The 17,834-nt window shown below is 38.2% G+C and overlaps 1 long non-coding RNA gene across 1 annotated transcript in view; it reads right to left on the reverse strand.

The window, feature by feature from the left end:
• LOC144050634 (uncharacterized) overlaps window positions 1-17,502 on the reverse strand; it is a 36,453-nt gene extending 18,951 nt beyond the window's left edge. The window contains exons 1-2 of the long non-coding RNA XR_013293891.1: window positions 17,359-17,502; window positions 12,245-12,372 (exon numbers count right to left, since the gene is read on the reverse strand). This is a non-coding gene — a long non-coding RNA (uncharacterized LOC144050634). The remainder of the gene's footprint in view (window positions 1-12,244; window positions 12,373-17,358) is intronic.
• Window positions 17,503-17,834: the final 332 nt, after the last annotated feature.

A 17,834-nucleotide genomic window follows, 5' to 3' on the forward strand; every position in this document is an offset into this window, starting at 1 on the left:
CGGTATGTGCAGTGGAATTTTTGGCCGCTTCGTTTAAAGCATAGATGTCAAACTCCGGTCCTCGAGGGCCGCAGTCCTGCAGGTTGTGGAGGTTTCCCTCTTCCAACACAAGCTGATTCCAATCAGCAGGATCGTCAGCAGGCTTATGCAGAGCTGATCATATATCAGCTGTGTTGGAGAAGGGAAACATCCAAAACCTGCAATACCGCAGTTTGACACCTACGGTTTAAAGAAACAGTTACATCTGTCAGTCAATCAGATGAAAGTGACGTCATGGTCCTTCTTATTCTGCGTTCAATAAACAGGTTGGAAGAGGTTTCATTGCAACCACACGGACCCGAAAATGTGTAATGTGACCACACCGGTTGGAACCAGACTGTTTTGGGGTAGAACCGGTACAATAGAAAAGGTGCTTTTGAGTGACAGGTTAGAGTGACAGGGCATGTTTCTAAAATTTTCAGGAGACACGTCTACAGCACTTGAACACTAGGGAGAATCCTAATTTGTCACAAGTTTGAAGACTGATTTCATATATTTGATGTTCATAACACTCTTCTTCTTTGTGGTTTGCCAAATTCATAGTACAGTTTGATTTTCACCTTTATAGAGTCTTAAGTAAAGTATTTATATAGTATCTATCTAATTGTGTGTGTTTAAAATTGTTGCAATAAGACATAGGAATTTATTTGATGCTGGGTGAAATGAGGTCTGGTGAGGTGGGCTGATGTATTGCTTTTTGACAGAATGGGGGGGGGGGGAGTGCTACAATCATTCTCGACTTCAAACATTATGAGATTTAAGACCACTTCCCAATGTATTTAGCCATTAAGGAGGCTGTGTAGAATTCTAACCTGGGAGACTACAAGCTGATGCAGAAAGACCTTCGCAAACGTTGGCTGTATCTTGTCAAAAAACTATTTCAAACTGAAAAAATATCATGTGGTGTTTGATGTGTTTATAGCCATAGTAGCTGCAAAAAAAGCTTTTAGAAAACACTTGGCATGTTTCTTTGGAAATGTACATTTGTGTCAATAAAGATTTACTTTTTGGCAGCTACAGGCTGTAAGCGTGACAGAATAAAAACTACATAGATTTTGCGAATGTTTATAGGGGGTACTTGAAGGTGCAATCTTCTCTCATAAAGAACCAAGGAGGAAATAAACTGGGGAGGCATGTCTTCATGATGGATGAGTTTTCTGTCATGAAAAGGGCATTTTTCACTGTTGTTCCGCTGACTGCTGTTTTGATATACAAAATGGGCCTTGTCCTTCAAGAATACAGAATTTATTTTGCTGGCTCTGGGCTGAGCAGACTTCACAAAAATATCAAATTACATATTTGGTAACAACGGAGAAAGGGCAAGCTTACTTGCACATTCAGGCTAAAATCTGAGGAAGCTGTTTGAACTGTCTTTCTGAGTTTAGATCAAGAGTGTGCTTGGAGGAAGAAGAGGCGCTGGAATATTGAAGACGCGACCTTGCCCTTTGCTGTCTATCGACTGACTGTGGGAATGTCTTCACTAGTAACTTTGAGACAGATGGACATCATTGATGGAAATATTGGAAAACACTTGCCAGCAATCTAATGACAAAAATTAAAAATAAAATAAAAATCCTGCTGGATATTTTCACTTAATGTATTAATGCTGTCTACTTCAAGACACAAATTTATCTTTCCAGCAGAAATTATCTTTGGTTTGATGTGAAACAAAATAACATTACAGCGCAATTAAATGGAATGAACAAATGAAGATTTTAATTTATTAAAATATTTCAAATCAGTGGCCAACTCTTGGGTAGAAAAAAAATAATGATTACATTTAATGTCGTCTTTATGGCCACTATTGGATTTCCACTTTGCCTTTGGCTAATAGAGTCTAACATGCTTGCGCTAAAGAGACCCAAGTTTTTTTTCACTCACTCCAAATGTATTTAAAGGCTATCCAGGCTCAAATGCTATATTTTCCATTCTCTTTTATTTGCTATTGCATGGGTAGCTGGTATATAAATTAAATGTTGCCACTTCAATGACCTGGCAGTTAATAAATAACTTATCAACTTATAATCACTTATCAACCACACTTTTCTATATTAACAGCTTAGTCTTTCTGTTCCCATTTACTGTAATGAGGGCGGGGTCAGAAGAGTGTAGTTTCAAATGTAAAGTGTGTTTTTCTTTTATCTAGATTTAGAAGATTTCTTCTTCACGAGGGCCACACCAGCATATAGAGGAGGGCCTTGCCTCAAGTACAAATGCCATCAACACTCATTGATCAAAGGCAAATTAAGTTGATTTTTTTCTGTAGAACTGAATTGAATCATAGCACACTAACTCCAACCACAAAACATACGTTATACATGTTTTCAAGAAACTTGTTGAAATCATATTATGAAAAGAATGATAACAGTGTATTTACATGTTGAATTGTGGAAACTGCTCATCACCATTTCAGTTTTCCTGATGTTTTTTTTCTTTTGTTTGAGAGGCTAAAACCATGCTTAGTGACACACTTGGTCTTTCTGGCATGAGTTACTCCAACCCCCATTTTGCGGACTTGCCCCTAGCATTCAAGAGGTTTCTTGAGACTGTAGCTTGATTTGTCACGGTTTTTAAACCTCTTTTTTATCGATATTTTTTGAATCATTCAAATTTGGCAGAATTGGTAACACCCCTCCTCTCTGTGGTGTGTTATAAGACACAGGCCTATTCCTTTTCACTTTACAAGGACCACTAGAGAGATGTTGGCAAAGGCAGGCAATGCACAAGTATTGTCTGGTACCTGAATATGCAGTCCTCAAAACCTGGCTGAAAACTGCAGTGACCCTTGGCTGAACCTAATTGCCAACCTGAACAGACACCATCACTTCTTCTGGCATTTTCATTACGTGGAATCCATTCAGTGGTGATTCTACACCTGCATGTCAACAAAGCTGCTTTGACACACCAAATTTGTCAAACTAATGGAAACAGCATCCAGTGAAGGTCAGTGATGTCACATGGTGATGAATACTAAGAGAAAGGGAAGAGCGGCTTAAGGAGGCTTTCAGGTGACTACATTAAAATGGGAGGGTTTTTTTTTTTTGGGGGGGGGGCATAACTATGACTCAGGTCAATAAAAGAGGCAAAACGATTATAAGTAAACACAGATACTGCAAAGACTAGAATGCTGGCATTTGGCTGGCGAACAGTCTAAGCTGTACCCAGCCTCTTACCCAATGTCAGCTGAGGTAGGCTCCAGCTCACCCGCGATCCACCAGAGAAAATGGATGGAGGGATAAGCACATTATTATGAGCACTGAATTATATTTGGCTTTTAATTAAGGGCACTATCATGCATGTTACCTCGACTCATGATGGTAAGTCTTTCCGATTTCGCCATCAAGAATGACTTTTAAAAGACATAAGCTGCATGAAACAATCCAGATGGCGTATAAAATTGCTTAGTATTTTTGGACTAAACATCCACCAATCATTTCAAAGATTATGATAAACTAAAGTCAAGTGCATATTTGTCATTGCCTGCTTGAATTAATAGTATGGATTTAGATACTTCGGGCAAAATAGAAACGCTTTACTTGCCAAGGAAAGCCAAATGTCTGGACATTTCGATGAATAGCTCATTTTAGGCCACGCTCGCGGAGATGCACTGACAGACGGAGTGAGGTGCCCGTCGGTCAGGGCATTGGCGAGGATTCATAATGACCCCCGGCCAGATTACCAGCCATCTGTACACTGTTACAGATATGTGTAGTGCTCTAATGGTGGAGGATGGAAATAGTCAGAATGGAAGCATGAGGGAATGACCTTTAGGTGAATGAGCAAAGAGGCCAGGCTCATAGGAAAGACAGAGCGTGTGAGACAAACAGAAGAAAAAAGAGAATCGTGACTGACAATGATCGATGGAGACCCTCACAATCTGGAGGAAACGGAAGGAGCATGACTTACACCCCAGCCATGTCCTACAGTATATCACTTATAGCGACTACGTACAGCCCAATGCTTGGAGAAAGAGGAAAGGTGAAGGAGTCTGTCAGTCCCATCTTTTCACAGGTGCTTGGAGACAAGCCATTTGTCAACGTTTGTCATTGGCTCTGAGGTTATCTTGCCTATTTGATAAAAGATGATAGGAGGAACAGTTGTGTGTGTGTGCATGTGACAGGCAGATGTGTGGAAGTGTGTGGGGGATTTTCATTTAGTCTTTATATATAAAACATCCATCACCCATCAGACGTGTAGGTGTCACCTAACCAGGCAAATCTAATGATGTGATCCTCTGGAACTGAGGAGGAGGAAATCGATCTTGAAAAGTTGTGAGTAAACTTTAACCACATCGGCTTTGCAAACATGACCAGCCAAAATCAATCATCAAAACAAATAATAATGAAAAATGAAAAATGTGTCCAGTCATGGTAGATTTGTTATTAAAAACAGTGTCAAGATATGAACCACAGTAAAACTGCATGTAGGGGAGCGCAACTCTCAATCACAGTAAAATGTGAAACCTTTTAGACACCCATCTCATACATCATCATCAATTATGTTATTACATTTCATACAGTACAATTATGTGCACTATTTATTGAAACATTAAAGTATAAGGCTGAAAATTTAATCCATTTGAGAAATGAAATGAAAGCAGACTTTTATCTGAAACTGCCCTAAATTAGCCTTTCATTGGGGGTTTAGATCAGGGAATGTCATTAATATTTGTCAACTGTGAAGCCCTTGGAGGCTCTTTTGTGAATAAGGGCTATATACTATAAATAAATTTGACTCGACATTGTGTGTCCCACCCCACAATATTAAAAAAAAAATGAAAATAGGTTGAGTTAAGTTTTGCTGTTGACAGAATGAGATGGTAAACATTGGAGGAGGATTACTCTCATTGCCACATCTGGGCCACCCACACAAGTGTTCTTAATAGAAATTGTAAAATTAAGGTCTAATTTGGAATAGACATATTGGCGTAATTAAGCTTAGTATGATTTTAAATTAATTTATATTTTATTGATCTTCGTGATGGCCTCTATCAAGGACAGTTTAATAATGTATTTCAAAATTTGGTGGAAGAGCCATTATATTTTGGTGCAGGTCTAAAAAAGTTGCAAATTAGTGCATACCATCATTGTCGGTGAAAATGTGATCTGTGCCCTCTTTGACCATAGCTGCCTTTCCAACAAAAAAAGCCCAGGATCTTTCAGTTCTGGGTAAAGAAAAATTTTTGGTTGTTAAAGTTCCACAGGGAATTTGTAATTGTGTTACCACAGCGTCTTAGAGTGATTGGTAATTTATTCAAATGAGTTTGGTGAGCTTAAAAACGACACACACACACCAAATTTGACCAACCAATCAGCCTTGGTCAGTGCAGCCCGCCCCCTCAAAGTTCCAATCTGGCTAAGAAAGACCCCGCTGCTGAAATGCCCCTTGGGGAATTTAATTACCCCGGAAATTGTTGTGGGTGGAAAAACACGCAAACTGAATTTTACCAAGGTTGGTTTCTCAGCGGCTGGATGAATCGACACAATCCTAACATACATTCCCCTCCAAAAGTATTGGAACAGCAAGGTCAATTTGTTTGTTTTTGTTGTATACTGAAGACATTTGAGTTTCAGATCAAAAGATGAATATGACCGAAGAGTTCAAAATTTCATCATGTAATGATAACTGCATCACGTCTGGGAAATGCTTTTCTCCAGCCTCTTTCGACTTGTTTGTTTCTGGGGCTTTCATCCTTCAGTCTCCGCGTCAGGAGGTAAATCACATGCTATATTGGGTTAAAGTTTGGTGATTAATGTGGCCAGTCTTAGACCTTACGTTTTTTTCCTTGATGAAGTCCTTTGTTGTGTTCCACTGTTCCCTGTGTGTATTTAGGTGTCCATCTATTACCATGCACCGGTTGGTACTATTCAAAACTACGATTGTTTAGAACCTACAACCGTCAGCATTCTTCTGCATGCAATTATTTGGGCCTTTTTTTTTTTACATGCATGATGATGTTCTCCTTTGAAGCCTCACTGTACCCATTGGCAAATGTAAAATGTAACCTGGTCTTCACATCACTATACTGTCATTAGTGATCCACTTGGCTGTCGATCAAGACTAAGGCTGTCAAACAAATCTCACGTGACTTACCTTGCTCTTCTAATCATACATGCTCAGGGAGAGTCATCTGACATTTGCTTAATGCATAAACATCCAACATGACCTCAGCCATGCATGTCTGAACCCCTACCAGTAAGTCGACGTTCTTTTCTATATGTAGAAAAGCCAATTGAAATAGATGTACGTATCTTTACAATCACACTATCCAAAGGCTGACAATCTTCACGCTTCATGCAGTCTGTCTCATTTCTCTCCAAGGCAGCACTTTGTGCTCACATTTCAAACACAAAAGGACATTTGGCTTCTGATGAGAAACCAGTGTAACCTTTGTAATTACCACTTTGAATATTCTATTAAACCATAACAGAAAATGGGCATATGGAAAACAGACTCTTAGAGACACTGGCAAAATGATTATAGAAATGCCGTATAATGCAGTTGTTCAGCTGTTGCCAACATGGCAGAGCGCCCGAGACAAGGTTGGCTTCCATTCTCTATGATAAAATGATATAAAAAAATTAATAAAAAAATAAAAAAAATAGAATGACCTTGAATTAGCAAGGCCTAGCTCTCTGGCACAGCTGACATGAAGTCTAAAATTACTGCTGGGGGGGGTCAGTGAGGGCCTCTATCGAGGGAATAGAGAAGCACGGACCGTGTTTTGCTCTGCCAGTTAGGTGGAAGAGAAACCCTCAGTGACATGAGTGAAAGAAAAAAAAGGAGAATATATCCTCTAAAGATGTTATGTTTTTTTCCCCTTTCTTGGTCCAATTTGCCCTTGGCAAATGCAAGGTTACATTGAATGTGTGTTGCAAACATTAAACCTTGAAAGCTCATATATAAAATCCCATAGTACTTTTAATCATTTTATGGAAATAGAAAGCAATCCTTCTAACTTTTTACCAGCGATTGAAAATTGATGTAGTAAAATCTTTACACGACAATGTAAAGATAACCACATATATTTAAGTGGATGGCTGGAAGATGAAAGACTGATAACATAAAAAGGCACCTTCCGCAAATCACCCAGTAATTTTTATTTATTTGTAAAATCTAAACATAAAAGTAGAAAAGGCAGCTTCTAATGTTTAAAGTTCTTGAGCAAGGTGATACAGCTTTTGTTTTGCACGGTAGAGCCTTACAAGGCTTAATATGTACAATGGTGTTAAATGCACTGTCGGGTTGATGAGATCCTGAGGCTGCACGAACTTTTCACTACCTCTACAAAAGATAAAACCGAGAAAAAAAAGGAATTGCTCATTTTCAACAGCAGTGTTATTTTTCTTTTACTATCTCCCTATGCCAAGCGTAATGCCTAGGTCAGTGCTAAAAATCGAAACAAACAGTGTCAAGGAAGGTATTTTCTTTTTTCATGGTTTGTACAATGTCCTTATGGAAACAGTCCTCCAATAAATACGATCACATACTGTAGGTCGTTTTGAAAAGGTGCCAAATTACGACCAAGTGTTACGTATTTTACTTTAGCAACCTCTATCGTCCAAGTTAAATTGGATTTAATTGAAAATCCGAAAGCAAGATTTGAACCCGGATCGTCTAGTCCCAAAAAGAGTGTTTATCTGACTGAGCCATTAGGCCAGTGGTTGTTTTAGTGTTGTCTACTTGTTTTGTAAGCGTTGACTACATGTTTTGTAGCGGTCTACAACCTCACTGTGCCTTTCCCTATCCTCAACCATTAGTGTCGCATGTAAAGACGTAACGTTTACTGTACAACATGGCCGATAAACTATAATACGTAACACTTAGTCATATTTTGGTGCATGGTAAAACGACCAATATGGTCAAAATTGTTGAAAAGTTTGTTGTCCTTATGACTTGCTGCCCATTGTAGATTGTGTAGATCACAGTAACAGTCAAGTGATAGCTAGTGCAAATGATGCTCAGGTGGCTACATCATTAAATCTGACAGGCACAAAGCAGTTACGCTTGTAAATTGTATTGGTTCAATAAAGTTGTTTGGAAAAAAAAGCTTTGGTTGTTTATTTTATTTTGTATTTGCCTTATTTGTTGTTCCTCTGCGTTTTGATGTACAGTACTCACCCTAATTGTCTGTTGACATCTATTTCTTCGTTTAAAAAAAATATATTATTATTATTATTTTGAACAAATGAGGCAGTGTGGACGGAATTTTAGAGGAGGGAAATAGTCTATTATAAAAAATACCCGGCTACTTGCAGACAATGCCTCAGTCGTAAGACACCCGCAGATTTTCTTTAAATGTTTTTGTAAAACTGCGACATTTATTTTAACAAATTTTCTCTTAGCATGTTCCCCGCTGGCATAATTTTCCTAAAGGCATTAAACCTTTCTCACACCTTTCCTCTGAACACTTAATCAGTCCAAGTACACATCATTAAGCACGTTATGCGACTGTTGCCTGTTACAATATGGAATGTTCCAAGTCAGTGTCTTGTTTAGATTTTTTTTGCCCCCAAACTACATGGTAGATTTCAGAATGGTTTGTTACAAAAATATTTAGAATATTTGATGATTTGTAGATGTATCTTTTGCAGTATGAAAATATTTGCTCTGTATACAAGGACAACACTTGACCTTGTGGCAGTTGTAACATTCCGTTTACAGCCTCCTTTCTTCACATGGCACACTGAAAAATGGGAACATTTAACCTATGGTTGCACCCATAACCTTTGACTCTTTACAATCATAAGCAGCTGAGGTATGGTGGATTTTTCTACACATAAATGAAGAGCTGAGGAAGGCGTTTGGCTCAAGATGGTGCATGACTGTAGTCTGGAGGATGGCAGGGCAAATGAGCATGACGGGTCTTTTGCCAGCCATTTAATTAATGTACAATGACAGAGGCAAACACAATGCATCAGAAGTCATACATCAGTTCCTGGCCTAACAAATGAGTTAGCAGCGAGAAAAGGAAAATTTCAGGAATTAGCTATTCCTCAGGCTGCATGGCGTGCCATAGATATATATTCATATATATCTATATGTATACATTATTTCTGTTGGGCGGAAACCTTGTACAGTATGTCCAAAAAAAATGTTTTTTCTTTTTTCTAAAAATGTATACTATTAATCTGCCCCCACTTTCTTTTTTTACTTTTCTTTTTTTTTTTTTTACACAATATTAACCAATTTAAAAAGCAGTGAAATTGCTTCAGAACAAATCTATTAACGGTGCAAGACACACACATACACAACTGCCATAAGGGTTGGAGCTGTCTCTAGATTTCAAACGTTTCTCATTCAATTTCTCTCAAAGTGTAATAATTTCCATCTTAGAAGAGATTATATTGGAGTGTCACAATGGCTTCAATAAAATCGCTGCCCCCTGAAGCCATCTGCAGTCCATCTCTATTAGAGTCAAGGATCCTCATGAAGGCTGCCTCTGTTTATTTCACCTCTCATAAAAATGTTTCCTCATTGCCACTATTCACTTGGTTTTGTTATTGAGGCCAACAAAGTGGCATACCTAATATAGTCACATAGGTAAATAAAAGCAAAGGCAACAAAAGGACTTTTCTTTTACTGGTAATTATGTAACATCCTGCAGATTTCCCTTGTCACAAGTCAAACACAGGAAACATGTGGAGACAGGCAACCATTCACATTCACACTGACAGTGACTACGTTTACATGCCGTCAATATTCGGGTTGAAGTCTAAATTCCGGTTTCAGAAATATTCGGGATCATTTACGTGACTGAGCGCTACTCCCGTATACGTGGCAATTTAAATACCCTGACGTAAACAGTGACGCATGGACGACAGATGCGAATAGCTCCGGTAGGTTGCGCACCAGACGCACGGTCTTATATATGCAAATATATGTGCGTATCAACATTGAGGCATTTTCACTGAGATGGAAAATAACATGAACATGCTGCGGATAAATCAACAATCAAGGTTGTTTAGTGTGTGGCAAGGCAAGATGGCCGCCGCACAGGTTTTTACGCGTTTACATGGCCTTTGACGAGACTGTCCGCCAATTAATACGGCCACATAGGTTGTTTTGAAATGTAACCAAGTGTTACGTATTGTAGTAGTAAATGGCCCAAAAAATTGTCAACTGAACCAAAGGGAGTTAATGGGACTAAAACCCAGGTCATCGTGTCAGAAGACGAGCGACTATCTGACTGAGCTAACGGGTCAGTAATTGTTTTAGTGTTGACTACATGTTTTGTAACATCAAATATACTATAACCAGCCTCTTCCTAACCTGTCTTCAACCATTCGAGTCCCATGTGAAGACGTAAGATGTACAACCTTACTGAAAGCTTAATACTAACCCCAACCTTTAGTATCCCATCCCAGAAGTGACGACGAATTCCCAAAAGTGGCGATGAATTCACGTCAAGAAGGAGCATGCGCAGAACGTACAGTTTTGTTCGTCTTGTCGTGGAATATGCTCTATTTGGTCGTATTTTCACGCATGGTAAAACGACCAATATGTTGACTGCATGTGTACGTAGTCACCGAGTTGGAACTGATCTCCTGCTGTCTGAACCAAGAGATCCACTACACTGTCAGAGACAATTAGGTAACATTCAAGTCCCAAATTGATTGTCTGTATGTATTTACTCATTTAAAAAAAAAAAAAAAAACACCTAGCTATTGACCAAAAAGAACACCAGGGTATTTTTAAGCATATTGATATTGTGTCGAGTAGAAACCACTTACACTTGAATTAACCTACATTTTACACACTTGAATAAACAAATATTGGCAGCTAACTCACTTTACTTTGAATAGGGAGTTAAATGGTTGAGTGTGTTCCTAGGGTCCAAGGTGGAATATGAGCATGATGTGACGATCAGAAAAGTTCATCTCTGCATCATTCTGTTCAACTTTCCACCTGATACCACTAAACTTTTGTCTTACATCGGTCAGCAAGACTCCTGAAAAACGAATGAAATGCTGGTGCATTGTTTACACTAATTTAACATCATTTGCCCACAGTGATTTATTTGTGTGGTTGCATATATCAATTTGCGGCTAACTGTCAGGGCTGGTACAATTAAGATCTTTCAGGCGTGTAAATGTGGTTTGCACTCTGGGGAATGGAAGACTAGAGAATGCATTCATTTAAATATGCAGCAGTCTCCCTACTTGTATGAAAGTGTGATCTGCATGACACTTGCAGTGAGAGGGAATTTCCTGCTCAATTGTTTTTGTCATGGTGAAGCTTTTTGGAGGTTTGTATAGCACTGGCTGGACGGTGAGTGGGGCATTGTATTTATTTTTTTAAATCAATGAACCAAAACCCCATATCTAATTGATTTTAAATGTGGTGAAAGTGAAAGTATACAACGCAAAATGTGGTTTTGTTGCTAACTATAGTATCTTCAGTGTTGCATGGCAAAGGCTTGTCTAGCTCAAGGGGAATTCACTTTGACTCTCAAGGCATCTGTGCTAAACAGTGTTCATAATTCTCGTCCCCAAGCCGTGTGGACTCATCTGCTGCAAATGCATGGCAGAGTGATGATGCTTATTATAATAACACTTTATTAATTGCATAATTGAGGCTGTGTGTGCATTTAGAGAGATCATTACTTGACTGTTCGGTACTTTGTGTAAGATAATTAAAATTATTTTAGTCCAAGATTAACAAATAATTATCAATGAAAAAAAAAAAAGGCTATTCAATCAGAATAATGAAATGAGGCCAGTGAGGGAGTGAAGACACTATTTGTCGGAGTGCAAGGTGTGGATGGTTATTTCCCCCTCGTCAGGTTGGACCCAATAGCAAGGATCTTTTCATCATTACAGGAATCATTTTATTTAGTCAAAGGACTTCAGTCTAAAGGGAATTTAGTCAAATATCCTGCTTACAACTTAATCAGACATAATCAGAGAAAATCAAAACTACTCATTACGTAGAATAATTAAATATTCCTGTCCTAAGTGGGGCATAGCACTCTAAGTAACCATTTTGGTGGCACTATTATTAATTACAGCTGCAAAGAAGTGAAGAAGTTCCACATTCATTGTCATGTCAAGTTGTGCGTGACTGAGGAAATAATTGTTTTGGTCTGCATTGTTTCACTTTAAATCTGAAGTCATGATAAACAATTCAGTGTGTCATGCCTTAATTGCCTTTCCTATAAAGTTCCCCTCTTAAAGTGAATTAAACAAAAAAAAAGTTTCCTTACCACAAGGTCTGCTTTTCCTGCTCATTATTTTAACTCCCTAATCCTGGCCTCTATTATGCAGCAGTCACCATGGCTGATCCACATTGAAGCCCGAAAGATTTCAGTATACCACTGTGAGAATCTGGAAGCTAGAAAGAAACACACACACACATACACACACACACACACACATGCTTAGTACTAAGCATAAATTGGGGGGCATCTGAGGATCCTGTGGTCATGTTGGAATTAATGTAAATTTTCTGTTCTTCTCATATCTAATTTGACGTTCATGATCATAAAACAGCCACAAGAGGGCCTTACCTTGGAAATGGACAGCACAATACTAGGCATGGGCAAGTATCGGTGTGTATCGGTACTCGTGACGGTAGCCGATACCAGTATTGGTCACCCTCTAGTGGCCGCTTTATAATCTGGAAGAAATTAGATTTTAGAGGAATAGAAAATTGCCATTAATTTCATGCAATTTTAAGGAAAAATAATACATTGTGATTTATAAGTCTTTCTTTAAAATTATGTCATATTTTTTTTTTTTTGGGGGGGGGGGGTTGTCTATTGATATCGGCAACCGGTATCGGTCAGAAAAAAAGTGGTATCGAACATCCCTAAATAATACAGATACCTGGTATCTATCCCCAATAAACATGCTTGAGTATCTTCAAATACTGCAATTAGAACCTCGTTTAATGCAATATTTGATCTTTTCTGTATTGTATTGCGTAGTTCATAAACAAATGAATCACGGTTAAGGCAATGGCCTAAAAAATTAAGCGTCATGATTAGACATGAGATGACAGTAAATGTTGGGGAGTGACACTTAAGAGATACAGCATGTAGTCATAGTAATGTCACATGTAAATGACATGCATGAGAAATTACAATCATAATGCAGCAAGAAACAACATAAGACATCTTTTTCTCATCACACATAATTGTCTCAGGCATAGGCTCTGTAATCTGTTTACGTGATTAAGTCTTGCAGAATGAATGTGTCGTCTGCAATTCAGAAATAGATGAACATTTTGTTTATTAAGCATGACGACATAAATCACAAAAGGTGGGGGTTTTGCAAAGCACTTTATTGGCACCTTGCCCCTCATTATTTTAGCTGTTCATGTTAACTAGTGTTTCCCTTCTTGCAGCCATCAGACAGTCCATACGGGAAGTCTACAAGGTCTATAAAACAAAACAATAAGATGATAATCATCAGTGCATTACGATAATACATTGGTATGGATAACGTAGACACAAGCCCCTCCTTACCGCACCTGACTGCCGTTCCATATACAAATCTTTTAGAGCACACAGCAATCAATAGAGTCACACAGATAAGAGCTTTACGCATCTGATAAGGCTCTTGAAACATTCCCAAAGGCTAACCTTTCATTCGAGCCACTACAACGAGTTGGAGATACATGTGAGATAAAACATAGGTGCCTTGCTCTGATTTTCCTTTAAAGTAACACACGCAAATGTTTTTTACCCCACAACAGCAAAGTTACTATTATTTGCATTAAGCTTTAATATATAAAAAAATTCAATAAATATTTGATGGTTACTTCACGGATTTATTCTATTGCGAACATAGTATGGAACGTAACCACGCCATAAACCAGGGAGTGGCTGCTACGTTTGCTCATCTGGTATTTGGTTTGGCACTACGTCATACATGCTAAACAAGAAATACAAAGACAAGCAGTCTAAAATTTGGAAATTAAATTGTTAAACTCATTCACTGCCTTTGACAAGTATACTTGTCAATTACATTACAATGTGGCTAGATTGGGCAGAATCTGATCCAATGTAAATGTCAAACTTGGTAACAACTTTACTGATGACCGACCACCAGTAGATGACACCATTGCCCCATTTTATACGAAATGAAATCCATGGGAATAATGACATTTTGTGCAACATACATTTTTGTATTGTCGATTATAAAATAACGTAAGGAGAGAATCTATTCTGTCATTTGGCAGATTTGTGTATAGATAATTATTTTTACATAATATTGTTAGGGTATTGAAAATGTTGAATTTTTTTTAAAATGGCTGGCAGTAAATGAGTGTTAATAATTAAAATGTAAAATCAATTTAAATTGAAATAAAATTAAGAAAAGTGATTTCATCCCTATATCTTATTGATATTCAAATGCAAATTTTAGGTCATTTTTGCATGAGTCAGTGATGATTGAAGATTACTTTATTCAATTCTGTGTTGACTTCAATTGGCCCTCCTTCGCCCCTAACCCCAAAAAATTATTTAAATAACTGCAAGATGAATAGATCGATAAATACACCATACAGGACTAGCTGCCATCATAACTTACACAAGGGATCAATACACTCTATTAAGGGGTGGGGAGAAATAATTTGCCATTGCAAATCCCACAAATCAATTATTAATGAATGTCCTCTTTATATGTTTGTCTACCATCATTAGTGTTATTTATTTATTCATTTTTATTAAATATCAAAGTGCAGGTGCCGTTATTGACGCCAAATTATTATAAGACAACTTACAGAATGCTTAGGAGAAGATTGTTATTGATTTAACCTTTATTTATCCTGGTAAATCAATTGCGATTATAGACGTACCGCAGGCTGAACCTGCGGGGTCATGCCTATTGCACCATCTGTTAGATGACCATGGGCAACATTAGCCGCGTTTCCACTGCAGGACGTTGGGGTATGGGAAGGGGGGTAGTGACTTTCGCTATATATATATATATATATATATATATATATATATATATCAAATGTCCATAGTGCGTTATAATTACATCTATTATTATTATTATTATTATAAATACATCTATTATTATTATTATTATTAATTTGACTTGCAGTCAGGAATCAATTTTGACTAATGGCATATTGTCTAATAACTCTCCTGCCCAACCAGGGTTACCGCAATGGTCACTGACTTTCAGTATTAACAATAACTGTGTAAGATATGTACATGAAGTTAACAATGACATATAGTGAGGTTTTACTGGTGAGGTATGGCAGCAGCTATGTGGATCCAGTGGAATTTTTTAATGATAGAAAACCTTAGTCATTCACAGCAACACAATAAACCTTTTCTGTGAAATCTTGTTTCTTGAAAAGTTGTCTCACAGCATCTCAGGCTTTACTTAGAGTAGAGCCCAGTACAGTTGTGCTCAGTTGAACATTTAGATTGACAACATTTTTGTCAATTATAGATGGAACAATACCTGAAACATCACTTTTCCTTTTAACAACATTCAGCAAAATGATTGGGAAATGAGGATCTACATTGTTCAATTTCTGCAGGTGGAATTCTTTCCCATTCTTGCTTGATGTATAACGTCAGTTGTTCAACAGTCCAGGGTCTCCGTTGTTATATTTTGTGCTTCATAACAAGCCACACATTTTCAATGGGAGATAGGTCTGGACTGCTGGCAGGCCAGTCTAGCACTTGCACTCTGGATGGTCTTTTTGATGGAGCCCAAGTTTTCCAAAAACTATTTAAAATGTGTACTCATCAGACCACAGCATGCTTTTCCACTTTGCAGCATAGAAGGGTGGTGTGTAAAATAATCCTGTTTAGTGAAGAAGATTAAGAAGACAAAGGCAGAGCAGAGAACCATGTGGTGAACACTGAGGAAGAGTGTTGTGTGGCTTCTCAAGAAGAGGTCAGACGGGATTTTGATGTACAGGAGATTCTAGACGATTGGACCTCTACAGCCAGGGCGATTAGAGACAGGAGAGTACTAGGAATGTCTTCTGGTAGGAAAGACGAAAAGGAGAGTTGGTGGTGGAAACAAAGGGCAGGATAGAGTACAAGGAAATACCTTGGATAAGAAGAAGTGGGACACTGAGAGGACTGAGGAGAGGGGATAATAATACAAAGAAATGTGACATAAGGCAAAGGTGGAGGTAAGCAAAGGCCAAAAAGAGGGATATGATGACATGTATGCTTGCTTCACAAAGAGAGAAAGATATTTTCAGGTTGCCAAGGCAGAGCGCTTATAGATGGAAAGGATAGGCAGCAGGTTAGGGTAATTAAGGACAGAGACGGAAATGAGTTTACCCGTGCCCATTTTTAAGACCAACTGTTTTGTGCAGAGTTTTGGGAACGATCCAGAAATCAAGTTCTGTGCAACACTATGAAGTTACAGGAGAGAGTAGTGGATGCTAGACTGAGGACAGAAGTGAGAAACAATGTCATGTCTTGGAAGAGTACAATATTTGTGTAGCCCATCTGATCCCCATGTAATACAGAGAAGGGCCCCAGATTAGTTTAATTATTTTAGGCTGAGTTTTAAAGTGAATTTGTCCCAATTATCAGATTGAGAAAACAACTATTGCGCTAGAGTAAATGGACAAGACACCCAAATATCAAAGTTGTTAAGTTGTGAAAATGTATGATTAAGAGAGAGAGAAAAAAAAATATTACAATCAAATGACCTTATTGAATGGGGAAAAACACAGCTCTTCAAGTTGACTTGAATAACTAAAGAAATGGACTCACTTTTAAGCAAAAAAATAAAAACAAAAATCTCAGTTTCCTAAATTGTACCAACACAAACCTATTTTACAATCTAAGCCGGCATAAAATACAAACAAACCCCAAAAAATAATGTTGCAGGTTCTTTGTGCACAAATTGTTTAGATGGAGTACTCACAGTTCCGGTGAGAGATGGACATGGTGTGCTCCACGAAGGGGGGGAAGAAAGGGAAAAGAATAGCAAAGGAAAGAATGTCAGGAAAAAAGGGGCAGAGAGGTTGCGCTTCACTCGGTAGTACAAACTGAGAATGCGTGGCAAGAATCAGCCCTCAGTCCAACCCAGTAGCAGAAAACGGGCTCTCCAGACGTCCAGCAGTGTTTGTTGTTTTCTCACAACTGACCACGACTGCTCCCGAATTAACAGGATAGTACTGACTGAGCTACAAGTCCATATACTATTTCGTATAGAACTAACAGGAAATTGTCTCTCAACTCACATTATCATTAGCAGCAACAGCTAACTAACATCACTGTACAGGTAAGGCTAATAGCTAATCGCGATTAGCAACAAATGCTAATTCAAACCAAACGGACAGTAGTAGTTTTTTTTATTTTTAACATAACCAGACAGATGTAATTACCTCTTCGGCTTCCGGTATGTACAAACATCCAGTGTAGTTTGTCCCGATGTAGCGTACAACAAGCTCACACAGTTCGGTGAAACAGCTTCACTCTGACAGGTGCTCAAGCATTCTTCTCTCACGTCTACTGCAATCGAACGTAGCGTCAGTTGTAGTAAGACCCGCCCCTTCGATCTCAACGTAACTGACATTGGCTGAACTTGACATTTACCCAATGACAACACAGAATAAAGATGAATGACAGTTTGCTGTTAGGCTGTACCCGTTGCTAAAGAGTGAATATTACGGTAGAAAATGTACATAAACTGAACAAATAAGGAACTCACATACTTATTTGTAACACCTATTATTTTTTATTATGTATTTATCAACTACTTCTGAACAATTTGTCTCAGTATACACTGGGCTGCGTTTGCCTTGAGGATGTTGATGGAAAAGTATAGGCGAGAAGGTCAGAAAGAGCTCAGAATGTCTTT

This window comes from Vanacampus margaritifer, chromosome 4 (assembly GCF_051991255.1).
Source record: "Vanacampus margaritifer isolate UIUO_Vmar chromosome 4, RoL_Vmar_1.0, whole genome shotgun sequence".
In the NCBI taxonomy this organism is placed as follows: domain Eukaryota; kingdom Metazoa; phylum Chordata; class Actinopteri; order Syngnathiformes; family Syngnathidae; genus Vanacampus; species Vanacampus margaritifer.